The sequence below is a fragment of the Balaenoptera physalus genome (genome assembly GCF_965194825.1).
Source record: "Balaenoptera physalus genome assembly, chromosome: 6".
In the NCBI taxonomy this organism is placed as follows: domain Eukaryota; kingdom Metazoa; phylum Chordata; class Mammalia; order Artiodactyla; family Balaenopteridae; genus Balaenoptera; species Balaenoptera physalus.
The window spans coordinates 96,926,946-96,935,027 of NC_138885.1; the positions used below are offsets into that span (position 1 = coordinate 96,926,946).

At 38.4% G+C, this 8,082-nt stretch overlaps 1 long non-coding RNA gene across 1 annotated transcript in view; it reads left to right on the top strand.

The window, feature by feature from the left end:
* Positions 1 to 7,595, top strand: part of LOC309663462 — a 29,234-nt gene extending 21,639 nt beyond the window's left edge. The window contains exon 2 of the long non-coding RNA XR_014265298.1: positions 38 to 7,595. This is a non-coding gene — a long non-coding RNA (uncharacterized lncRNA). The remainder of the gene's footprint in view (positions 1 to 37) is intronic.
* Positions 7,596 to 8,082: the final 487 nt, after the last annotated feature.

Here is an 8,082-nt window from a genome sequence, read left to right on the forward strand (position 1 = left end):
CAGGGACCTCAATTTTGTGATGATCCCCTACAGTCAGGTAGGATCTACAGAGGTTGGCCGCCGAATAGAGTCTCAACAATACTGTTGCCCTTTGCACCAGTGAATTCCTTCTTGTTTTGTTAAGTAGTATGCTTTCTGGGCCTTCCTGTGGATCAGAGTCATCTGGTGGGTTTTCCAAGTTTACCTGGTATACCCATTATTGCTTACTTTTCTGATGCTCTTAATCCTTCCTTCCACCATATGGCCCAGTATTTCTACATCACTTCGTGTGGGCCATTGCTTTCTCTAAGCTCCTGAGAACCCTCCTAGTAACATATTATCTCTGTCCAGTTGGGTCCTTGCCCAGTGTTAAATTCTATACTACTCTTGTACCTATAAATTCTCCCTTATCTGCCTTTATATTCCACCCACCCCCTTAATCCTTAGCATTCATTCTCACACCTACTCTCCTGGTCCCTGTCAGTACACATTGTCCCGGCACCGTAGCTCCTTTGGCCTATGACCCCATCCCTCCCTTAACATGCCCAGCTCTTCCCAGGCCAAATTTTGTTGTGACAATTCTAGTTATTTGAGTGCCCAGAAGGGGAGGTCAGGGAAGATGCTGAATAGAGTCCACATTGTCTTGCAAGGGCAGGTTCCCTCTGCTTTGTCTTCCATCAGGAGGGGACATAAGCCTTTAACAGGGAGGAGCTGGTCACTTCCACAGAGGGGTTCAGGGCATCTGGGGACTCAAGACTGTTGAGTGCATCAACTCTGATATCTCCATCTCAAGTCTCAAGGTCCCATCGTTTGCTAATCAGAGTCTTGATCTTGGTGAATCAGAGCCACAAGAGATATTGAATTATTGGGAGTTAATTCTACTCTTGTTCTTATAGGTCTTGGGCTTGATTCTCAGCTTTGTCTGTCCTCCAGTGGCAGGAGATTAGAGTCACTTTGCAAAGCAGGCTTTGGCTTTCACACTTAGTCTTTAATTGGTGATGAATTACCCTTATTATTACTTTTTCCTCTGTGTTTGGCAAATGCTTCATTTACTAGACAGGCTCAACATTCCATTTTGCTAGCATGCCATCCCAGTTCACCACCAGTGGAAGTTTTGCCACATGCTAGGTTGTATCCACGCTTTACCTGCCATCAATGACAGGGGTTATTATTATTAACTGGTTCATGGATGGCCCAGCTCCAAAATCTTATCTTTGACTCACTTTTCTGGACCACTCCTAATGCACCAACTGTCACAGATCAGGTTCCTTGGGTGATAGTAATCTCTGGATAGACTTTTGTGGGAAAGAGAAGGAATCAGGAGTGAGTAGAGGAAGAAATTGAACTGTGATGCATTTATGACCAAGACCCCAGCCAATCCCATGGCTTGCTCTGGAGTTGGGGTGCTTCTGCAGTATGGTCCCAAATTAGGGCAGGGGGCATGGCCTTTATATCTCTGACAGTCATTCGATATGGGCTGCTCCCAGGAAGGCGATGCAAATTTAGGTTAAGCAGTTTTCTTTAACAAAAACCAATCTCTGCAGCAGGATTCAATATGGAGTTGGCAGCAACCAACACTCCTAGCAGCTGGGATATAAGTGCTTCAGTCCTGAGATTGTGGAGGCCTCTGGATGGTTCAGCACAGTGTCTATTAGAGAAAGAAAAGCAAGTTGGGGCTTTGAATTTTGTCACTTTCATAAAATAGGTGAAGTCTGATTTGTTTGCTGCCGTATAGACTAATACAATATCATAGAATCATTTGAGATTGAGACTTAGAACACTAATGTAAATTTGGAGAGATGAAGGAGAAATTGTTGACCAGGACTCCAATTATATAAATCCAAAAATTCCTCCTGATGGTGGTCACCTCTTTAAAATTCTCCTCTTAGTCTAAGAGAGCCTGAGGTTATTAATTTCAGTTCCCCCAGGTCACTATCCTGTAAGCACTGTATATTCTCAGAGAATACAAGAATCAACAGATGTGCTACCTGTCCTCCAGGTAAATGGATTGTAAGGCTATTGCCAGGCTTGATCAATTGTAAATCGTTCCACTGATTTAACGAGAGCTGATTGGAGGGTGCAGGAAGGAAAGAGGAAGGGAAAACAGCACCACATTAAATACGTACAGATTATGAGGCTTCTCAATGTCAGAAATGTCAAAATATGCATAATTATGACGTCCCTCAGTGAGGAGACAATACAGTATGAGGCGTGGTGAGTGCTATAATAAAATGACACAATTATGGAAAAAGCCAGGGAAGGAGAGACCATTCTAGAAATAACAGGAAAAGCCTCAGGGGAGAGGTAAAATTTGAATAAGGCCTTGAAGAAAAAAGTATAGCACACTTAAGAATGCCTGTGATTCTATGGTTGTTGACTTTTAAAACATGTGTATTTATCTATTCATCCTGGTCTAATCTAGTAGATGAAATCACACTTTGCTGTTCCACTCTTATTTTAGCTGAATCTTATAGTATATTAAATTTGTGGGGATCTAATTATTGATCCACTTGCATTATATTGTTATTTGCTATTTAAGTGATATTTACATATCTATCATGTTATGGTGTCAAGAGACCTTACAGCAAAGGAAGCCTATTAAGATATCAGCAGAGCAAATGGTTTTACATTTGCTTTGCTACTTGTTAACATTTGCCATAGTGTTGTAATCTCCTTGTAACAACAGGGGCAAAATAATGAATTTGTAGCTAGTATGACATAGTTTCCTAAAATTTGCAGCAAAGCAGTGGATATAAAGGAATTCCCAGTTACTATCACATTGCCTCTGTGAGTGACAGAACCAGATAAGGAAGAAATAAAATTATATGATGAAACCACAATATTTTGGCAAATCCTAAAACATTCTTGAATTGAAGTGCCTCTTTATTCTACTTATAGAATTAATATGTGCTTCTTATTTAAAAATGTAGAAAATAAGGAGAAGTGAAAATTAGGATGAATTATTCACCCATAATTCTTGGTAAGGTAGGAACAGCAATATGGCAATTGAAAATAGAAATAATGCCTTACAAAGTGACGTTTGAATGTTGTTATGGAAAACCAAGTCTCAGATTAAAACACACACACACACACACACACACACACACACACACACACACATTGTATTCTATAGCTCAAGTCTTCTGGAAAATAAGACTCACTCCCCCCTCCCCCTTTCTTTTTTGTTTTTTTTCAACAAACTAACCCCTTGTGAATAACATGATAATCCACTTTTACTAGGCTTATAGAACAAGGAGCAAGAAAGGCTGCTATACCAACATGTGTGAAGCAGTTTTGAATGTAACAGGAAATTCAAGATGTTTCAAAGCTAGTCTCACGGCACTATCCTGAGAACTATTGTTCTTCCCCAGAAGAAATGTCTGACATGGGCCCTGAACTTCAGAGTTGTTTCAGAGCCCTGGTCTTAGTTGTCATTGTTATTGTGGTGTATAACGTATAATAAGATTTGTTGATTTAGGAAAACCACATCACATATAAAAACATCCATTTGAACTATTTGACCAGTCTATCTTTAAAGGGATTTGATTACATCCCCTAAATCTCTCTAAAACTAAATCTCCCTTGTGTTAGTTGTGGGTCTGCTCTGTAAATCTTAATGGAAGGAGTTAAGATACAAATGATCAGAGAATAGAAGCGGAACTTTGGGTAATATACCTATGCAGTGAATACTGATGATATGACAGAACAAGAGCCACGTCCTGAAAGCGAGCTATATTATGGAGGCAGATGGTCAAACAAATATACATCATTCACCATAACTTGGTCTAAACTAATTACCTAATGCAGGAGACAGATGTCCGGGTAGCTTCATAAATGATTTATGGGTGACTTTACAGTGTAACCAAAATTATGGCAGCTATTAAAATGCCACTGATTCCAAAAATAGGGGAAAAAAGTATGGTAAATAATATTTTATAATCATTTTTTCCCCTCAGGAATTCAAAGCATCTTATCAGCAGTAACATGACACGTGCCTATTAGTAACCATAAAATAGGACTATTTGTGAGATTGCTTACTCTGCATAGGTCATTGGGGTGCCTTTATTTAAATTATTGCTTCTGTGGACTAAATTGTATCCCTGTGGCCTGCAAACATAAATGCACCTCTGAAGGTTTCCAGCGCCCAGGCAAGATCTGTTCTGATAAACACTGCAATGTTTACTGTATCCTTAAAAGGAAGCCAGTGGGAAAAGTAAGACCTGGTCTCAGAGAGGTGAACTCAGGCTTCTTAACTTCCAATTTAGTTTGGTCTCTGATGGATGAATATAGTGTCTGTGAAAACCTACGCATATAGTGTCTGTGCATTCGTTCTGACTAATGAGGGAGCTCTGTTTTGATCACATAGAGTACATTTAACAAATCAGGTCTTCTAAGTGCTTTCTGCTTTCCTTTATTTTCCCTTATTATTAAGAAATGTATCTGACATACAGGTAAGTATAGAGAGCAATACAACAAACACTGTTACCAACTACCATGATTTAATAAACGCTGGTATTTTGTCATGTTTACTTCAGATTTTTTATGGGGAAGTGACGGTAAGAACAAAACACTCTAAACAGAGTTGGGAAGGATTTTTCCAAGCCCATTCCTCTCCCCCCTCAAAGGAAACCCCTATCTTGAAGTTCATGTGTGTTCTTCCTTTTCACGATTTTATATTCAACTAAGTGCATGTATATGCGTGAACAATCCACAGAATAGATACATAGAGCTCTTCAGAACGTACAGAATAAATGGCATCATTACTATACATGTTCTACAACTTGCTTTTTTATTCAGCATTATGTTTTCTAACCCCTTTCCATATTCATATGAGTGGATCTAGATTTTAATTTTAACTCTGGTTTAGAATTCCATTGTATGAGATATACCGTACTTTATTGATCCATTTCTCTATCCTTGAACAGTTTTGTTGTTTCTAATTTTTCTTTAATACCAACAATACTCTGGTATTCATCTTTGCACCTAGAAGTAGAATTGTCCTTCCATATAATTCATCTTTTTTTAAAATTTAAAAAATTTTATTTTTCATACTTATTTGAGGGAGTTACTTAAATTTCTTAATACAATCTGTTGTTATTCTTATATAGGGCAAATATCTCCTTAAAGTATACAGTTTATTTTTAAACATTGTGCTTTCTTTTGTTCCTAGTCAAATTTATCAATCCTTTCCTTTATAATTGGTGCTTTTTGTCTTGTTAAAGAAATCCTTTCTTATTAGATTTAGTAAAGATAGTAACTTCTAATTTCTACTAAAACTTTTAGAGTTTTGTTTTTCACATTTAAATCTTCAATTCATTTGGTATGCTTGGGCATAGTGTGAGATAGGAATCTAATTTAATATTTTTTTCTATATGAAAACCAATTTACCCATTACCAGTTTTTGCTATTCCATTTTTTCTTACTGATCTGTAATGTCACCTTTTTCATATGCAAGTTCCTGTATAAGGTAGACATTACTAGCACTCACCAATATGTGGTTATCCTGTCCTTCCTGGATACTCCAAAGACACAACCTCCCAGCTGCTCTCCAGCTCTGCAGGGCCATGTAACTAGCAATGACCAATGACCTGTGAGCAGTGTCCTGTGTCAATTCTGGGATGAGACTGAAAATTCATTGATCAATCTCTCAGCTTCCCTGAAGAATGTTGAGATGGCAGAGCCACAAGACAGAGCTGCCTGGATTGTTAAATCACCTCGTGGTCATCTGTACTAACAGTGGCCTCTGTATGAGCAAGAAGTAAACTGTAAGTGCTAAACCTCTGAGATTTCAGGGCGTATTTGTTATTAGCTTATCCTGATTAATACACCATGGTTCAGATTTTGGGTTCTCTACTTTCTTCCATTGGTCCCTCTGTCTGTCTAAGCACCCATACCACACTGTCTTTATTATTTTGACTTTATGGGAAGTCTTGGTTTCTAATAGAGCAAGTTTCCATCGCCCTTCTCTTTCTTACCTTCTTTGGCTTTTTACTTTTCCAAATGAATTTTGGAATTATTATCAAAGGTAATGAAATTGCTGCTGAGGCTAAGATGAGAATTTTATTAAATTTGTGCTTTAAGTTGGGAAGAAATGACATCCTCATTATATTGAGTCTCCTATCCAAAGGCATGATAAATCTTCTCCATTCATTAGAGTTAACTGTATTAAAATGCCATTTTTGTAGATCAAAAATGTTCAAAAAACAAAAGTAGACTTGAGCAAATGGAATGATGTCTCTTGGTTTGCTTAGATCATCTCAACATAATCAAGATGTTACTTGTCCCTAAATTAATTTATAAATTTAATGCAATCCTAATAAAAACACCAATACCAACAAGCCCTTTTTCACAGCTGGGTAAGTTTCTAAACTTAATAGGAGAAAATAAACACATAAGAGTACTTAGAAAAACACTGAAACAGAAGAAATATGAGAGAAGACTAACTCTACCAGATAACAGAGCACACTCCAAAGCCTCTATGATTAAAGTAGTATGGCACTGGTGCATGAATAGACAGAACAATGGAACAGAATAGAAAGTTCATACATAAACCACCTACATGGAGAATTCTAGTACATGACAAAGGTATCTCAAGTTATTGGGGCAAAGATTGGCTTCTTTTTTTTTTTTTTTTTTTAACCAAATGGTGTTGAGCCATGGCAACTGGATAACCACTTGGAAAAAGATAAAATTAGATTCATTGCTCACACTACATACAAGAATAAATTCCACATTAATTGAAGATCTAAACATAAAAATTTTTCAAACTGAAAATATGTAATAAAGAAAAACTGAGAATTTTCTGTTTAATAATTGGTCAATATTCTTTTTTGTATCTTATTTTATTTACTTTTGGTTGCGTTGGGTCTTTGTTGCTGCGCGAGGGCTTTCTCCAGTTGTGGCGAGCAGGGGCTACTCTTTGTGGCAGTGCACGGGCTTCTCGTTGCGGTGACCTCTCTTGTTACGGAGCACGGGCTCTAGGTGCGCGGGCTTCAGTAATTGCGGTGCTCGGGCTTCAGTAGCTGTGGCTTGCGGGCTTAGTTGCTCCACGCGGGGCATGTGGGATCCTCCCGGACCAGGGCTTGAACCCGTGTCTCCTGCATTGGCAGGTGGATTCTTAACCACTGCACCACCAGGGAAGTCTGGCCAATATTCTTAAAAAATGTCAATATCATGAAAGAAAAAAAGGAAAAAGTTGAGAAATTTTTACAAATTAAAGGAGAGTAAAGCAACGTGATAACTAAGTGTAGTGCATGATTACTGGATTGGATCCTGTACTGGAGGATAAAGATACATTATTGAAACATAAGAAGATTGTTGACTATGGATTTTTATTGACTAAGATAATTGACTATGGATGGAAAATTAGGTAAAAATACTGTATCCTTGTTAAATTTCCTGATGCTGATAACGGTGCTATACAGTGGTTATAAGAGAACGGGGACATATGTATGCATGTGGCTGATTCACTTTGGTGTACAACAGAAACTAACACAGTATTGTGAAGCAATTATACTCCAATAAAGATCTATTTTTTTAAAAAAAGAGCAAGGAATTAGAAATCACCTTCTATAGAAAAAATTTTCTGTACCACAAAATAAATTAAATTTTAAAAATTTTTTAAATTTTTTGGCTGTGTTGGGTCTTCGTTTCTGTGCGAGGGCTTTCTCTAGCTGCGGCGAGCGGGGGCCACTCTTCATCGCGGTGCGCAGGCCTCTCACTATCGCGGCCTCTCTTGTTGTGGAGCACAGGCTCCAGACTCGCAGGCTCAGTAGTTGTGGCTCACGGCCCTAGTTGCTCCGCGGCACGCGGGATCCTCCCAGACCAGGGCTTGAACCCGTGTCCCCTGCATTGGCAGGCAGAGTCTCAACCACTGCACCACCAGGGAAGCCCTGTTATTTTTTTTGAAAAAAAAAAAGAGAAAAGCTTTCATAGGAAATACAAACTAAAATATTAAGGGGCATATCTATCTATCTATCTACCTATCTATCTATCACCTCTCTAGATATAGATAGTTATTCAGTGTCATTATGACCATTTAGGTTGTTTCCAGTTGTCTGCTATTATGAACAACACTGTACGGATGTTCCTGCATGTCTCTTT